We start from the raw sequence: 16,306 nt of genomic DNA, 5'->3' as shown, positions 1-16,306 counted from the left end.
GGTTGATCTTTCTCCTCTCGTTTATTTTTACAATGCAAACTCAAGTGCTGGTGTAAACGAACCTGACTTGCAGATGAAAACTAATGAGTAGAATTGCTGCACTAATGAAGAAAATGCTGCTAGCAAGTTGTGAAAAGTACTTTAATCATAATTAGTAGGACAAAAAAAATCTTTTGAATCTTTTCTGGAGTTTTAATTAAGTTTAATATTGGTTAGAGAGCATGTGGACATGCTTTGAAGTATCCGTGACAGGGAGCCAGCAGACCATAACAGTTCGAGTAGTTGCTACAATGAAAAATCCATGAATTTGCAAAGCAGGAGGGACTGTTATGATCAGCTTGTCCCATCCCCTATAAATCACCAGCTTTATAAGAGAACTGGACTGAAATTTAAGCGTCAGGTCCAACCCGTTGCACAGGGTATGGTTAAGTCTGGGGGGCAGGTTGCTCTAGTTGCCTCACAAGTGGTTTCATCCACTGCTCAGCATCCTGCTGTTGTATTAAAGGTGCGGGCTCTTTCTGAAAGGTTTCATTTATCATCTCTTCAGGGCACTACAGATCTTCTGCAAAATATAAGCCAGGAAATGTTGTCCAGTAACTTATTTTATTATTTTTGTAAATCCATCTATAGCTGCAGGCTCCTTCCAGAAATCTGCGCCTGCAAGATACAGTCCCTGCATGGAGGCACACCCTTGTTGCTTCTCCCTCCTCCCTGCCTGCAGGAATAGGCTGCTTCCTTCAGAGCATACATGAGAGGCCAGAGGGAGCATGTGAAGATGCACCYGAAGCCAATGGGTGCCTGTAGTTTGTAAGCAGCTCTGTAGCATTTGACATTATCGTGACCAATATCTACCACACGCTAGGAGAGTGAACGTGAAGCATATGAGGCCTGTGGCCTGTTCTGCCAAGGCAAAAACCCTCGGAAGGAGCAGCAGCTTAGCCTTCCAGCAGCTCTGCTCCAGTGCTCTGACAACATGTTGCCAGACTAGACGGTCGTAGGTGATAAAGTGGAGTTTCTGTGAYGGCCACGGGGTCACAAAGCAGGACGTTGGCTTCTGCACAGCACAAGCTCCACTCTCAGTTTCTCTGCCTCGGCTGCAGGATCTGCTCACAAGTCTAGTCTTTTGGGCAGAGAGGATTTAACTGGGGCTTGACTGTCATGTGCAGAGCCATATGCCATAAATTGGCATATGAACTTCCCTTCTGAAACTTCCTAAGCTTGTACAGACATCACAGTTTAATGTGTGTGTTTTGTGGGGAGGGAGGAGGTTGGGATTGCAAAGCAGATGGCATTTTGAGGTGGATAGGTGAGGTTATAGCCCGTGATCAGAAGAAAGGTGTTGGGAGGGTTGGTGGTAGTGCTTTCTTGACAGAGGCAAGGTGGGAGAAGCCTGAGAGCACCAAGAGGCCTTAATTGCCTTAAAACCTGCCTCACCTGAGACCTCCCCACACCCTCTGCCAGTGGGCTCAGCAGCTGCATTTAAGCCCGGCCTTCAGACCTGCTTGGCTTTTGCTGGAGTTGCCTCTGTCCTGGCCTTGAATCTGTGCTCCAGGGGTGCCTGTTTCCTGGACAGCTTTCCTGGTAAGCTGCTCTTGCTTGTCCTGGCTTTGGTCTTGTCTCTTGGATGGAGGTTGGAACCATGTTCTAGCCCTGTCTCTGGACCTGTTGCTCCTGACTAGGCTCTGTAGATGGTCACCAAATCTGGTTCATTGCTTTCCTTGCCTGGGGCTGTTGATGCAGCTTGGTCCCAGCTCTGCCTGCTGTGTTAGGAGCCTGTGGGGCTGCAGTCTGGGTGGTAGCACTGCCTGCCTGTGGTCACAGCTGCTCCTGTGTCACCTTCCCTGCTCTGGCTGCCTCCTGACCCAGAGCAAACTGCTGCAAAACCAGGGGGCAGCCTACAGAAGCTGTAGTGGCCTTTGTCCCGTTAGCAATGCTGTCCTGAAATGTTTCTGCTAGAGCTTCACAGAGAGCCCTTAACAAAGACTGCCCAAGAGGAAAAAGATAAGTCTAGAAATGCAAAAGGCAAGACAAAAGGTTCTTGTTGCATGGAGCTGGATGGAACTGAGAGGAGGCGGCAAAGGGGCTGCCTGTCCCTGGAAGAGGTTTATGGTGGAGGGGAGAATGCAGTCTCCTTTAGGCCATGGTGTTGAACCCCTTCTTAAATGTGGTCCTGGTCCCCAACAGCTTTGGGGATTGCAGAAATACTCCTTTTTGACCTCAGTGTGCTCTCTGCCGTGTGAATGCACCTTGCTTCTGTATGCCTTGCTCCCAAGCCCATTCAGCTTTAAAATGAAGTTATAAGTTATAGAACTTAAAAGTTCGGAGAAGTGTAAAGAAGCTTGGACCACTATGCACTAAAGAGTGTATGTACTCAAGTGCTTTCTCTTATGAGGGCATTCCTCTGCCTAAAGCTAATGTAACTGCAGGAAGAAGGCTGTGAGATGAACAGTCATGAGAGGAGCTGTTTTCAGAAGGTCTCTGCTTTGTCCACAGGTGCTCCAGAGGGTTCACATCACCTTGATTCAAGACACAAACCTGTTTGGAAGCACTGCTAGGAATAGCTGTGTTWGTGTTTTTGGCTTTGGAGGAACATCTTCAGGAATGGCAGTGAACCTGGGCGATCCTTCATCTTCCTGACTTCATCCTCCTGCCCACAAACTTCCTTAATGTTTCACCCTTTCTGTGTGCTGTCTTTGAGTGGTCTGCAGAAGAGCAAGATGCAGCAAACTGTGAGTACCTATCAAAAATCAGTGGAAATTGAGCTTTGAGTTTGCAGTGGTGATTTTGTATTGCTCTTTTCTAGTCAGAATAGTCACAGTCATTGAGCTGTGCATCAAATCCAAACTCCACAGCAGACGTTTGAATTTCAAATCTCACACACTTACAATGTAGTGCTCATAAACATGTTCCAGATCAGGACTTAGTCACCAAAACCATTGTGACTAATTTCAAATAACAAGCTAGATTGTTGTGAAGGGAAGGATATCTGCTCCTAGATCATCTCCAAGCTGAAGAAAATGGTCTAAATATTATTCACCAAGCTTATCAAGCTTAATTCTTGTGTAATGTTTGCTACTGCTAGCAGGTGGTTGAAAATAGTGCTGTGTACCATAATTAGTAATAGCCACGTATTTTCGTCCCAAGTTTCTCTGTGATTTACTTCCAGATGGTTTGAAAATGGAGTGACTATAACACATGATTTCCATTCAGAATTTTCTTTCTAGACAAATTAATTCAAAGCTTAGTTAAAAAGAGTAACATGGAAGAGTATGAAATGTAGGAGTCATTCCAACTTTATTATCTAATTTAACCGGAGAATGGTTGTTACTGGAATAGGGTACAGACAAAACTCAGCCATATCTGAGGTAGGTGTGCTTAAGAAAACCTTAGACAGAAATACCTTATGGATCTKGTTTAAAGCTGCAGGTTTAAAGAGTTGATGTAAGAATGTTTTGCAGTTTGTGGTCAGATTTATAGAGGCTATGAAAATCAGCAACCTTGCTCACTAAAAGAGGAGATTATACTTGCATTTCACATGTCTTGCAGAAGGCAATACCTTTGAGGATGGGGCCACTCTGGTGTCACCCCCCAGTTCAGAGTAGAGTAGAGGGAGCAGTGCTGAAATGGGGCTCTTGCTGCCTGCCCTTTCCCTGCAAGCTTCCTGCTTGGTGGCTTTGTGGTAGCTTGGGAGTGCTGAGTTGTTAATAGAGGAGAGCTCCAGACAGAGGATAGCTGTGCATGGACTAGTAAGGGTTGTCTGGAGAATAAATTCCACCCAGCTCTGGCAGAAGAAAGAGACTGCATGTTTAATTGAACCAGATAGGAAGAAGCACTTGCTTCTTCCTGACCTCTTTTGGTCCACGTTCTTCAAATCTTATTAGAGGATCCAGGAGCAGCCCAGATGTGGCAAGATACTGCTCCAGAGGGCTGCCTTTTCCTTCTCCCTCCAAGGGTGAGCTGGTGCCTCCTCCCTGCTTGGTACTGCTCTAGTTGGAGAGCTTCTGGTCTCTGTTTAGCTGGTTTGAATTTCTCTTTGTAGCCTTGTGCAGTTTAGATGTGTGTTCAGATACAGGTGAGGCTCCTGACCTGCCCACCATGGTGCACATAATTTTGCAGCCCTGGATCTTTTTTACATGGAGCTCAGAGGAAAGGATCTAGCAATAAATGTGTGACCTTTCCCAACTGAACTCAGTAAAGTTTGTTCACAGGAATTTGAACCTCTGAATAGCTCACTCCCAGACAGAACAAGAGCAAAGCAGAAATAACCCATGGAGAATGTCCTCTTGAGACGCAGGCAAATGAGCAAGCCACCTCCCTGGGAACAATTAAAATAATAGTGAAGGAGGTGTTACCATCTGGTACTTAATGGGGCTAGCAAATGTCAGCTTGCAAATCGCCTTAGTGGGCAGCGTGAAAAATATCAGTGTCAGATTAGTTTGTGGTTGTGTTGGAGTTGTTTGATTGAGCTAATGTTTCTATTTCTGGAGATTCTGATGTAAGTAATGTTGTCATATTTTCTAGCAGAACTGAGAGTGCATGTGATAAAACTATGCTTGGAGAGGTGGATGGGCTAGAGACAGGAAATCGAGGAGRAATAAATGAGATGAACTTGGTCTTGGGGTTGAGTGTCAGAGGAAATTGCTATTTCAGTGAATTCTAGACTTGAATTTTGGAGGCAATATCCYTCAGCTATTCCTAAAGCTTTTGCTTCAATGCAGTTGCTTTCAGCTSAGCTGCTTGTCAAAGGTGGGATTCCTGAAAACTGATTAATAGAAAACGAACACCAATATGACACAAGTCTCTGTAAAACATCTGCTTTATCTTTACATTTAATGAATCAACAAATATGAGCTTGAAAGAAATATGTAATCAATTCTTCAAAAACTTGCTATGCCTTTTGAAATGCTAACAACTCAAGTCCTTTGAGACTGCTCGATCAGATTAGTGTATCATACAGCAAATCTAATCAGTTACATCCAGTACTGAATTATCAGATTTACTAGCTTGGCCAAACTAATTTAAGCAGGGCATATAATGTGAATACTTTGTGTAGCTGAAGTAATACCAAATGATTTTAATTTAAAAAATATAACTCCTTAAAAACAAGGAACTCTACCCAAATTCCACTTAGTGTGTGGGGATCTTGATACATTTTCTGTTTTATCAGATGTCTGCTTAGCGCAGTGCTCAAGGCTCCTTTCTGTCTCAACTTCTCGGGTTCTCAGCTTGAGACTGTAAAGGCTGCAGTTTATTGAGTGGGTGTCTGGGACTTCCTGAGACTCCTTTTAAAGTAAATTTACATCCACAGTTAGGAAAGATAAATTGAAATGTCATTTGAGGTTTTTAAACTTGATTGCTGCTTTTATGTGTTAGGGGTATTTACACTAAAATAGCTGGCTTTGGGAACAGCTGCATGGAAGACGAAGGGGAAGAGGAATAAGTCTGCTGYGGGACCCACACCTTAACATGTCCTAAATGTATTGAGTTAGGACAGACTCTTGAAAAAAGTGCATTTGTGTTTAGGTATGGGAATCCCATCACTAAGAATGACCTAATTTGGCAATGTAGGTGCCTATCTAAATACTGAAAAGAGCTCACTTTTCTGAATTAAAGCCAATAAAGAAGCCACATATGTCCCTCTCTCTGTACATAGTCTCTGTCTTCTCTTCAGCATGAGTTTTGGGGATCATCTTCAATGKCAAAGCTCTGTTTTGTGCTGGCAGTCGAATCCCCAATGACCATGGTTTGTCAAGGGATGTGTGCATGTTACTTGGGGCTCACAGCAGTGTGTTCACTGGGAGGTTTTCCAGGTTTAGGGGAATGTGTAAAACACTGATTGTTTCCAGAACTCTTTGGCTGCCTGGCACACTTCCTTCAAAGGCTTTAGTTGTRTGTAAGAGTCTGGCGAGGAGATCCACATCATTGCTCATTGCTGATCTTGTTTCCATCTCCAAGTACATCTGGGATAGAGCTACTCAACCTCCTCAACTCCTTTGAACAAGGAAGACAGACCTGCCAAGCCTTGCAGCCTGGGCACAGATATTAAGGCCTGTGACTGTGTGCTAGTTCCCTGTGTCAGGTAACAGCCCTGCAGGAAGCTGAGATCCAGTGTGACCTCCTGGGCTGCTGCGGATGGGCTCCTCAGTCCCATATGTGCCCTGACCCTGCCCTATGCTCGGGAGAGGAGCACGGACCTGCTGTCTGGTAGAATTGAAGCTCTCTGTGGTGGGGAAAGGCTTGTCTCTTCCTCTGTATCTCCAGCACAATGGGTATTGCAGCCCATCTGATGCTCAGAGCTCTCAGAGAAGTTTTAATTATCTCTCCCCTTTCTAAAGCAAATGACAAAGAATAGCAAATAGCAAAGAGGCTTAAGAGCCTCTTTTATGCTTTTGAAGACTCTTGATGGGATCCTCTGGCTATCTCTGTGTATGTGAAGAAATAATAAGGCTTGAACAGTAAAAGCATTCCCCTTTGAAAATTTATTTTTCCAGCGCTTGACCTGTGCTGATTGATAATACATTTGCTGAATGAACAAATTCTTTACCTCAGCAATCCCAATGCCARCTGTGGTTGTTGTTGGGGGCACTTGACACTGACCGCTGCTCTTATCTCATTGCTTGGTGAAGGGGAAGAGCGAATGAATCTGTCRCTTTTATGGACAGTAAATGCTCAGGCCCAGAGCACCAGTGGGGCTSTGCCTGGGCTGGCCATCCTTGTGACTTGGGAAGGGAGGGAGGGAAAATGCCAGCCACAGCTGCCYCAGAAATGCTGCTTTCCTCCTTGAAGCCTTTCGGGTAAGTTGGGAGGGATCGGTGTGCTCGGGCAGCAAGTCATGTTGCTTTTGTGTCACTGCGCAGCATGGGAGAGATTAAAGTGCAGGATGGTCCTTAGGTGCTTGAAAGCTGGGACTTCAAATAATGATTTGATGCTGAACTCTCAGCTCCCTAAATTTCTCTTATAAGAAAGGTGGCACTTTGAGGAAAGAGCCAGGTGTCTGCTGGTGATGCTCATTGCTGAGGGGGAGCTGTGGCAGCCATGCAAGCAGCAAAGTCCTTGTGTACCTGTGAGTTTGCTRTGCTGGCTGTGACCAAGAGTGGCTGTCCAGGCTGGCCCCACATCTCCACATGAGTCACCCTCACCTGTGGATGTGGAAGGGTCGTGCTCAGGGTGCCCCAGCCCTGACTCTGACGCCTGCTGAGGTTGTTTTGCCTGAGCTTAAGGTTTTGAGTGTGATGTTTTGAGTGGTAGTGGTGTAAAAACGGTGCCACAGCAGCATCTGGGCCTGTGTAAGTCTCTGCCTTTGCAGACGATGGGGCAATGCGTGATGCTGAATACGAAATGAGAAGTGATGTAAAGCAAAGGCAATTCCTATGATATGCCTAACCCCCCAGGGAGCAGGCTCTGCAGAGACAGCACGAGCAGCATGAAAAGCTAACAGCCTGTGTTTAAACAGAATAATGTGTAATGAAATGGCTGGATGGCGAGCGGCACAGCCCGTGCAGCACAAGACACGATGGGGTGCTCCAGGCAAACATGGTGACGAGCAYGGGCTCGGTACAGGGAGTGCTCCAGCACAGGCCACGCTTAGCTGCAAACAGACCCTTGGCAGAGGGGTCCGTGACTCCTCCTGCTGTTCTGGGGCCAGGGCACACGGACTCCGACAAACACAGCAGCACATCTGCTGGTTTGCTGCCTGGGGTGGGCACATTCAGAGCACTTACTGCTCATTGTGCAGACCTGCAGGGCCCTGGCCTGGCCCGTATGTAGCCAGTGCTGGGACACGGGCTGTGTGTGGAGGGGCTGCAGCCTYGGCCTCTGTAGGTCATGCTTATCCCCAAGGCAGCAGCGTGTGGTGGCTGCCGCCTCAGGGTGCATCCCAACCTGCTTCCTCTGCTCTTGGGAACAAACTATGGCTGGCGCGGTCTCTGGCTTTAATGCACTGATGTTCCTCACAAGGATAGTCTTAGCCCAAACTGGAGTTTTTTAATGAGGCTGCAGACAACTTTGGTCCTGGGGTGCAAGCAGATGCCCCTGCAGGTCTGCTAGTGCAAAACCAACCCCCAGCTACCTGGCAGCACTGCCATTTTCCTGCACATCTGTCCATTTTACACTTAATGTTTTAAAAGTATGAGAGGCTTGTAAGGGTCCCTTATGAAACAGGAGAGACAAAGCCAGCCTGTTGCTGTGCTTGGCTGGTGTCTAAGTGCTAGCTGGAGAGACAAGACATTCTCCCATCTTCAGAGCTAGCCATGGCTGAAAGCTGCCCATGTGCAGCAAATAGCAGGCAAGTTGCTGAACACCTGGCAGATGTTTAATTGTTTTGTAGATTCTGCCTTTTCCACTTAGTTAAAAATCTGCCTGCTTTCAAACCTCTGCTGGAGAACATGGCTCCTCCTGCACTTCTGCTGGGGAGAGGTTTGTTTTTGCCATGATAAACACGCAGTGGTTTAGTGCCTCAGTCAGAGATGGAGCTCAGAAGTTGGACTCTTCCAGGGCTGCAATACTATCGTTGTGTGTTGAACTAGCCCAGCAGGGCTGGCCATCCTTCCTGCTGTGAGTGCTCTGTGGAGGCTGGAGGTGTTGCCTGCGGATGTGCTCCTCCCAGGCCCAGGAGTTCTGGTTCAGATGCTCAGCTGCAGCAGAGCTTCTCTGATGGATCTCCTARGGTTGTGCCATTGAAGCCTCTGGTGTCTTATTGCAGCTCACTGTGCATAGCAGGCTGCCTTACTAGCCCACACTCTCATTTCACAGGCATCTATTAGCTCTAACTCTTATTGTGTTCCCTTTTACAGCAGCAAATTTATGCTAAATGGATCCCTTTGTTATATTAAAATATGCTAGAACTATTGAACTTTACCTAAATGAAATGAGAAGTGCTAATGCTACAGGCAAAACCCATGCAGCCTGCTGACATCAGCTCAGCTTCAGTAGGTGTTGGAGGGCTCCTGCCTGCTGATGCAGACAAATGGGTGTCACCAGAGCAGGTGCTGATGAGGTGCAGTGTGCATGGAGATTGTATTTGGTATGGGGAAAGTAGAAAGAAGTAATAGTGGAAGTAATAAAGTAGAAATTAATCCTGTCTCCATGGCTGGTATGTGTATTCCTTGTTATTCCCTGTATTGAGCACTGCTGACTCYGGAGCTCTGATAAGAACATGTTCATCTAGACTTGAATTTGACGCATGGGGGAACTGATGTGTCCAAAGAGGTGAGACTGTTCACAGGACTTGTCAGTGCATGAACGAGCCACCTGGCTATATGTGCACACAACCACACACCGCCCATGGATGCTTCTCTGTGCCTTCCATCAAACTTAAAACTCCAACCATGGTAGCTATTTTAAACCACCAGAAGAAGGCAGAGTACTATTGGTGTTCAAGGCCTTTGCAAGAGCAGGGAATCTTAAACTTAAAAATGTGTTTTCCTAGGAAAAGATCATACTCACTAGTTGATTTCTTCATGTGCTAGCACCCTATGCATTAAATCACAGTTGGGTCCACAATTGCTGTTTTTTGTATCTCCCTGTGATTAAGGGAGCATCCTGCCTGTGTGTGTGCATATATAGCTCTTTCTGGAAGTCTGTGATTGGCCTCAACACGTAACTGCAATTTTTACTGATCTACTGGTTTTGTAGGGATTACTGTATTGGATCATATCAGAAGTCCATGTCTTTCAGTGTCCTGTTTCTGTTACTGACTAGCAGATGGTTAAGAGTCATTAGCTGTTGCTTTTATTACCTGTTTCCTGTATTTTTKGGGGGAAATGAGTTATCAAGACCCATCTGCATTTGAAGTATTTTCACAGCAAATGCAGGTAATGTTCTTCAAAGCCTTGTGACTGTTGATTGTGTTCCCTCTGGAAAGGTGTATTTTGTTTCTGCCTTTTTGCCTTTAAATGTGCACATCCTCTCTGTGCATCAAAACAGGCATGAAAGGAGCTATGTGARTGCAGACTGTTAGTCCTCTGAATGTAAACATTAAATATACATATTTTTTCTTATGCCTCCTGGTGTCACACATGTGCATACATTACTTGGCTACTGTTTAATTAGTCCATGCATTATCTTATTTTTCCCTGGATCCTGACAATAATCGATTTGAGACTTTTCTTATTTGTTTCCTTCCGTGGATGCAGTAATCTTCCCTTTTCCAAGGATCTATATTATTGATCTTATATGGTCTGCTTCAGCCTAGCAAATGTTTGTATTCCTATTCCAATTGGATTGACTTTGGTTTGCTGGCCAATTTGGGAGCTGGCAAGCTTATAAGTGACTGCTGGTGTCTGCGTAATACAGTGAAAAGCAACATTCAGCTGTAATGAATCCAAAGGGGGCTATTTATTAGGGCCTCTAGGTGTTCAGAGGATCTTACACTACTGACTTTCTAGCCCTCAAGCAAATTAAATTGTTGACTGTTGTCAGTCTTCCATAGCTTCCTTGATCTGGGCAGGGCCTGCTCTTAAGGGACTATTTAAGTTACACAACCAGACCTGTGTGTTTGAAGCAAGAGCTTAGGCTGAAAATCTGAAAACCTTTCTGGTGGTAACTCTATGAAATTGTTATGAAATTCTTACATAAGGCGCCTTTTTTTTTTGGCCAATAAAGGTTCCTAGACAATGTATATCTCTTCTGTCTGTYAAAGCACTATGATGTTTAGCAGTAGCTGTACTGATGATGTTGTGGTTGGACCTTTCTTGGGCCCATGGGCACCTCAGAGCAGGTATCAGACACGACTGTGCCCAGCACGTTGGGGAGAACAGGRCCCTTCTGGCAGGTGGGTGCATCAGACACCCCCTGAGTGGTGACTGCTTTAGCTTCTGCTCCTTAGTCACCTTTTGGGAGTTTTCAGCCTCAATTCCCATTCCTGTTTGCCCTGGCTAGCAGTCTCTTTGCATTCAGAATGGGGAAATGTGACTTCATTTCTCTGTGAGCAGCTTGGCTAAGGGGAACTGCATCCTATCAAATCCATACGAAGTTGCAATCAGGGTCCATTGAACTTGTCTTTTTCCAGAAGAAGCATCAAGATCAAAGTCTCAGAAAACCATTTGATCTTCACCTGTAAGCAGCTACTAAGTGGACATATGCCATACTTAATTACTACCACGTACAGTGCTTGGTAGCTGAACTCTGACAAGCTGGTTGAGCAGCTTAACCACCTATGGCTTAAAACAGGGGAGAAGGGAAGGCAATGGTGTTGCAAAAGGAGGTTGATGAAGAAGGTAGAAGAGTCCAGCTGAACTTTGTCATTTGTGTTCATGCAGTGCTSGAACTGCTGAAGTCCTTGCTTTGATTTGGGGATACATTTGTGAGCTCTCGCTATCCCTTTCCTATACCCTTTGGCTGTTCTTTAAAGAATGTCATCCAGAAAGCACTTGTTAATGAGTCCTCTCATAAGTTTTCCTTTATGTGCATACCCTCAATAAGAAGCTACACAAATGGCTAAATCTGTTTAGAACAGTAGAGTTCCTGATTAATAGTACATTGCCAAAAAGATCTTGCTGCTATTCCCCCTTTTCTCCCTATCCCCACACTTGTTCCATACTTGAAGAAAATGAAATGGCAACCTGGTAACACCAAAAACAACGGAAGTTTTATAGTGAAGATCCACAGGCCTTTCCTGTGGAACTTTTACATGTGTTGAGCTCTAGAGGATCAATCTGTGACCTTTATAGAAATGAGAATTATTTGTATACCTGAGTTGAGATCTGTTCATATGTTTTGGAGCAGCACCTGGGTGTCAGTTCCACAGATAGCAGTGGGTTTCACAGATATTTATGTGAATTACTGAGTCATTACTGTAATGCTAGAGTTGTTTCACTGGATAATGGAACTTACCTTGAATAATTTCAATAGTTGCAAGCATTAAAAAAGAGAAGGGAGACTTGGCAAATGAATAAAGATCCAGCACAATAAACATGCACATCTTGCTCGTGAGGAAGCCTGCTGGGTTATTTGCTGGATTGAAATCAGCCACATAGATAAACACTCGCAACAGTCAGGGTTTGAATTTTGCCAAAGCATTTAATACCCTTGAAAAGTGATAGTGTTTAGTCTAAATTACATCCCTGTAAACCTTTCCTCCTCGTTCCCCCTCTCCTAGCCTTCCTAGGTATGATTTTTGTTCCCAAACAATGATGCATAGCCATGAAATGGCTTTGCCCTTTATCACTGTAGCATAGGAGAAGATCAACTGAGCAGATCTGTTTATTCATTTTGGAGAAAAAACAAAATTAAAAGGCTTCTGTGTATTGTGGTAATGTAATTCCTAATCAATGACAGAGGGTTTAACAGATTTATGGGTTTTTAACTTCTAAGATTAATGGCTACATACATTAATGCTGTCAAAATGACGGTATCATGGTCACGTACTTCATGCAACAGATAGCGACCTCCTGCCAGACACGTTCTTAAGGAAATGCAATTATTGCTGTCATTTTGCAATGCTTAAGTTTTTTTCCTTGTTAAGTGACAACAGAATGGGTTTTGAGAATAAATTAATCTTTCTAGATGAACTGTTAACCCTTCCGGTCTAGCAGCTAGTTTTATTAACTCGGTGTCTGCGTGCTGTTTGCAGGCATAGGCACAGCAAATAAAACACTGCCAGAAGAACCATCTGGGCCCTTTCTCTAGATAACTAAGCTCCAAGAGGGATGTGAAAGGATAAAATCTACAACATGACTATCTTAGCCGTTACTGACAGGGGCTTGACACCGCAATACTCTCTTGTATTTTTATGCATATAAATACAAATATGTAAATGTACCAAAATGTATATAAATACATATATGTACATTGTAACTGTCAGCAAGCTTGTCATGCATGGAGTAAAACAGCTTAGCTCTCCCTGATGCTGTGAGCCAGTGCAGCTGGTGTTGGAAGAGGCCTGGGGCCAAAGCATTTAATCAAACAGCAGCTGGTAACTTGCCGAGCTGTGGAAACCTGGTGGTGGTTGTGGCTTTGGGTTGTGTGTGGTGACCGGGTGAGCTGGGCGCGGGAGCCGCACGCGCTCCTGCCCAGCTGCCCTGGCGGCCTGCGCTCGCTCGCGGGTCACCCACCTCCTGCTGGACTCTAAGGTCTCTGCTTCGGATTGGAAATGACTTTCTGCTGAAGTGCATGTGAAGTGTGATGAGGAGATGTGGGGAGCAATGAAGGCTTAGAAATCCCAACAGACTCCCTGAATTTATGCTATAGACCAGTAAGTAGCCAATGCTGGTTCCAGAGTGTGATGTCCCAGCTTTGATGGGAAGCCCTGCGCTCTCCTTTTTATCAGCTAATCCAACTCCTCTCATTTTGCCTCTCCTATTGATATGATTCCTGAGTACTTAAACTACAAATCTGTCCCTTGATTTCCTGAAGCTTTAGGATGCTTGCTTGTCAGTAACAGCTGTCTTTAGTATAGGGTATCTATTGCTAAATAATTGCCTGGCACTGGCTTCCCACAGGCAACAAATGTAATGGGAAAGACAACTAGAATCCGACTGGAAGAAAAATTTCCAGGATGGGCATGTGTCTGTCTTGAAACATATGCAGAAACAATTTTCAAATTTCTATTGTAGATATTGTTCAAATATCTACCTGTCTTGTTAGAAGCCAGTCAACAAGTTCCTGTGTTGGGAAGCAGACTCTGCTCTGTAGGTAGGTCATCAAATTATTATAACTTAGGGGAAAATCTGAGAAAACAGTCAGGAATATCAGTGATAAGTAACAGCACTAGAACTCCTTAAATGCCCTGAGAAGTCAGGAAGCCAAGTCGCTGATGATCAAGAGACTTAAATCAGCATAATTTGCTACCTGTTTTTCATATCTATGGCACTTCACTCTTAAAAGTGAAATACTTGAGTGTGTGAAGAAAATGTTAGTGTTCTAAGAGGCTGCTGTGAAGAGGTGAGATTAGTCCCTGCTTGTAGAGATGAGGAAGAGTGAGATTACGGGATGTTCTCAAGGTTATGTAATAAGCCTGTGGCAGAGCTGAGACCTGAGATTGGAAACCTAAATTCCCTGTCTGACACCTGTTTGCTGATCTTCCTTTCTCATTTCGCACATGGCAGTAGCACAGGGAACTTGCTCTGGTTCCTGTTACCTGGCAAACTCGCTGCCGAATGTTGCTTCTCTTCTCCACACGAGCTGTTCACAGTGGTGCAAGTGCACTGAAGTGTCAGTGCCTGCAATTGGACAAATATCTATTGCATGCAGAAAGAGTTTGTTTCCAAAAATAAAGGTGGAAATTACATGTTCAGTCACTCCTTGCTGACAGGTGGTTACCTAAGGGCCACTGGTCTCCTTGGTTCACCTGGGTTTTCTATCTTTCTCTTGGTCAGCAGGAGCGGGTTAYGGACATGCTGGGTGCTGGGGAGCGAGGTTTCCTCTCAGGGCCTTTATCTGGGTGCAATAAAAGCCAAGCACTCTATGCTGCCAAGGGTGAGAACTAATAATTACCCTATTAATTTGCTAAACTATGTTGGTTAGAGCTCTTGGCTTTCTTGATGAGCATAGAGGTATGTTGATATATTAAGCATTAAGAACGTTATTTTTGTGCTCAAATGTTATGTTTATTTGAGACTTGATATCTCTGAAAGAAAAACCTGACAGGATGGTAGAAAGTCTTACCAAGGTGTTAGTAGCCGTCTTAGAAAGCTGGTCTGTGTCCTGATCTCTGGGATTTTATAGTGCAGGGTTCCTTTTTGCGGTCAGTGGCCTTCTATTCATTTGCAAATTCTTGTAGTGTTTCATACTCTTCTTTTACATGTGTTCAGTGCAAAAACTGTAGCACAGAGCTCTTGGCCACTTCCTGTTATTGGCCTGGTTTGTGGTGTATTAAGGCACCAGTGCTCCGGAGCTGGCTTCTCATTACTGATTAGTTGAGAGCAATATAACAAGGCCAGTGTGACCCAAATTGCTGACCTGGAAGTCAGCACGTGTTCCTTGCAGATAGGCAGATTTCTGGTTCCTGAGTCTTTAAGTCATTGAGGAATGTGACGACTTCTGCAGTAAAGCTACAGGATCAAATGCTTTTGTCACAGAAACTTGTCCCAGGTGAGCCACATCCATGGCTGCAGCCTTGTTCAGCCAGGGACAGCTCTGATAGCACAGACCTTAGCACAGCTGTCTCTGCACATAAGGCTTGTGTTGCTCAGGGCTTCTTGATAAAAAGGGGTAGCAGTTTCTTCTGGAAATCATATTTACTTTAAAGTGATTGTTTAATGGGGTTTCATCTATTTGCAGTAATTCTTACTGCAAACTTCCAGGTCAGCGCGGTTCTTGAAGCAGAGTATTCATAAAATGTTGAGGATGGCTACATTTGGGAAGAGCAACTATCCCAATCCAAAAATATCAAGCAAATCTCCATATCTGCCCAGGGACCTGCTGGGCCAACCAAATCACAGTAGCRTGTGGGGTTCATTATAAACCTTGTTCCCAAAGTGTTATTGTGGCTGCAGATTTCACCGTGTACCCAATGTACCCGAGTATGAGGGGAGCTGGACAAGCAATTTCCCTTCACAATTAGGTTTATGAATGTTTTCAGTATAGTGAAGCCCGTCAAGCCCAGTCTCCAAYGGCAAGTCTTCATTGAGTTGGCAGTGGGTTTTTTTGAGACTTCCTGGATGTGTGGTTCAGATGAAACCTTTCAGTGATATTCTTGTCGTCTTAAAATTTATTTTGTGGGGAAGGTGCCACAGGTTTAGTTTGCAATGGGATCTAAAGCCAAAGACATCCTGTGCTGCCCTGGGCCTTGTGAACTTGAAGGCCAGCGCTTTGGTAGCCAGTAGTACCCACCTGCACGGGGACTGAGCTGTCTTGTCCGAAGGCAGGTGCTGAGCACAGTGTGAGAACTGCTGGGGGAGCCTGGCAGAGAGCTGGGAAGGGGGATATGGATGGGGCAGAGCCAGGCAGTCCCCCTGTGTTGGTGAAGGCAGCCCTGGGTGTCTCCAGGCAGGTCCTGCTTCTGGCCAAGCCGCTGGCCTCTTGCGGGAGAGGGCACCAGGCAGGTACKTGGAGGCAGAATCTCCAGCACTGCAACTTTATCCCTCTGGTGTAAATCAGAGCTGTGTGAGTGGGCATGACTATGGGGGAGCTGTCCTGGCCCACTGCAGGGAAAACATAACTTGTCCTCAGACTCTTACCCCAAACTTTGACAGAGAAAAGATGATGACAAACCTAGCTGTTTTTTTTTTAAAAAAAAAAAAAAGGAAGCCTATTAAGACATTTCTCCTTGCTGCTTCATGGAGGATAACTAGTGCAGAGAGATCTGAGTGGAGAATGATTTATTGTCATCTTTTTGCTTAAAATACTTTAGCAGCACTGATTAATT

The 16,306-nt window shown here is 45.0% G+C and overlaps 1 long non-coding RNA gene across 3 annotated transcripts in view; it reads left to right on the top strand.

The window, feature by feature from the left end:
• The first annotated feature begins 1,513 nt into the window (after positions 1–1,513).
• LOC112959994 overlaps positions 1,514–16,306 on the top strand; it is a 75,526-nt gene continuing 60,733 nt past the window's right edge. For all 3 annotated transcript variants that reach the window (XR_003251688.1, XR_003251689.1, XR_003251687.1), the window contains exons 1-2: positions 1,514–1,581; positions 2,494–2,729. This is a non-coding gene — a long non-coding RNA (uncharacterized LOC112959994). The remainder of the gene's footprint in view (positions 1,582–2,493; positions 2,730–16,306) is intronic.

Source organism: Nothoprocta perdicaria, unplaced genomic scaffold (assembly GCF_003342845.1).
Source record: "Nothoprocta perdicaria isolate Ctin4 unplaced genomic scaffold, notPer1 scaffold_12, whole genome shotgun sequence".
Taxonomy (NCBI): Eukaryota; Metazoa; Chordata; class Aves; order Tinamiformes; family Tinamidae; genus Nothoprocta; species Nothoprocta perdicaria.
Note: the sequence above shows the minus strand (reverse complement) of the source record. Positions and strands in the feature narration are given on the sequence as shown.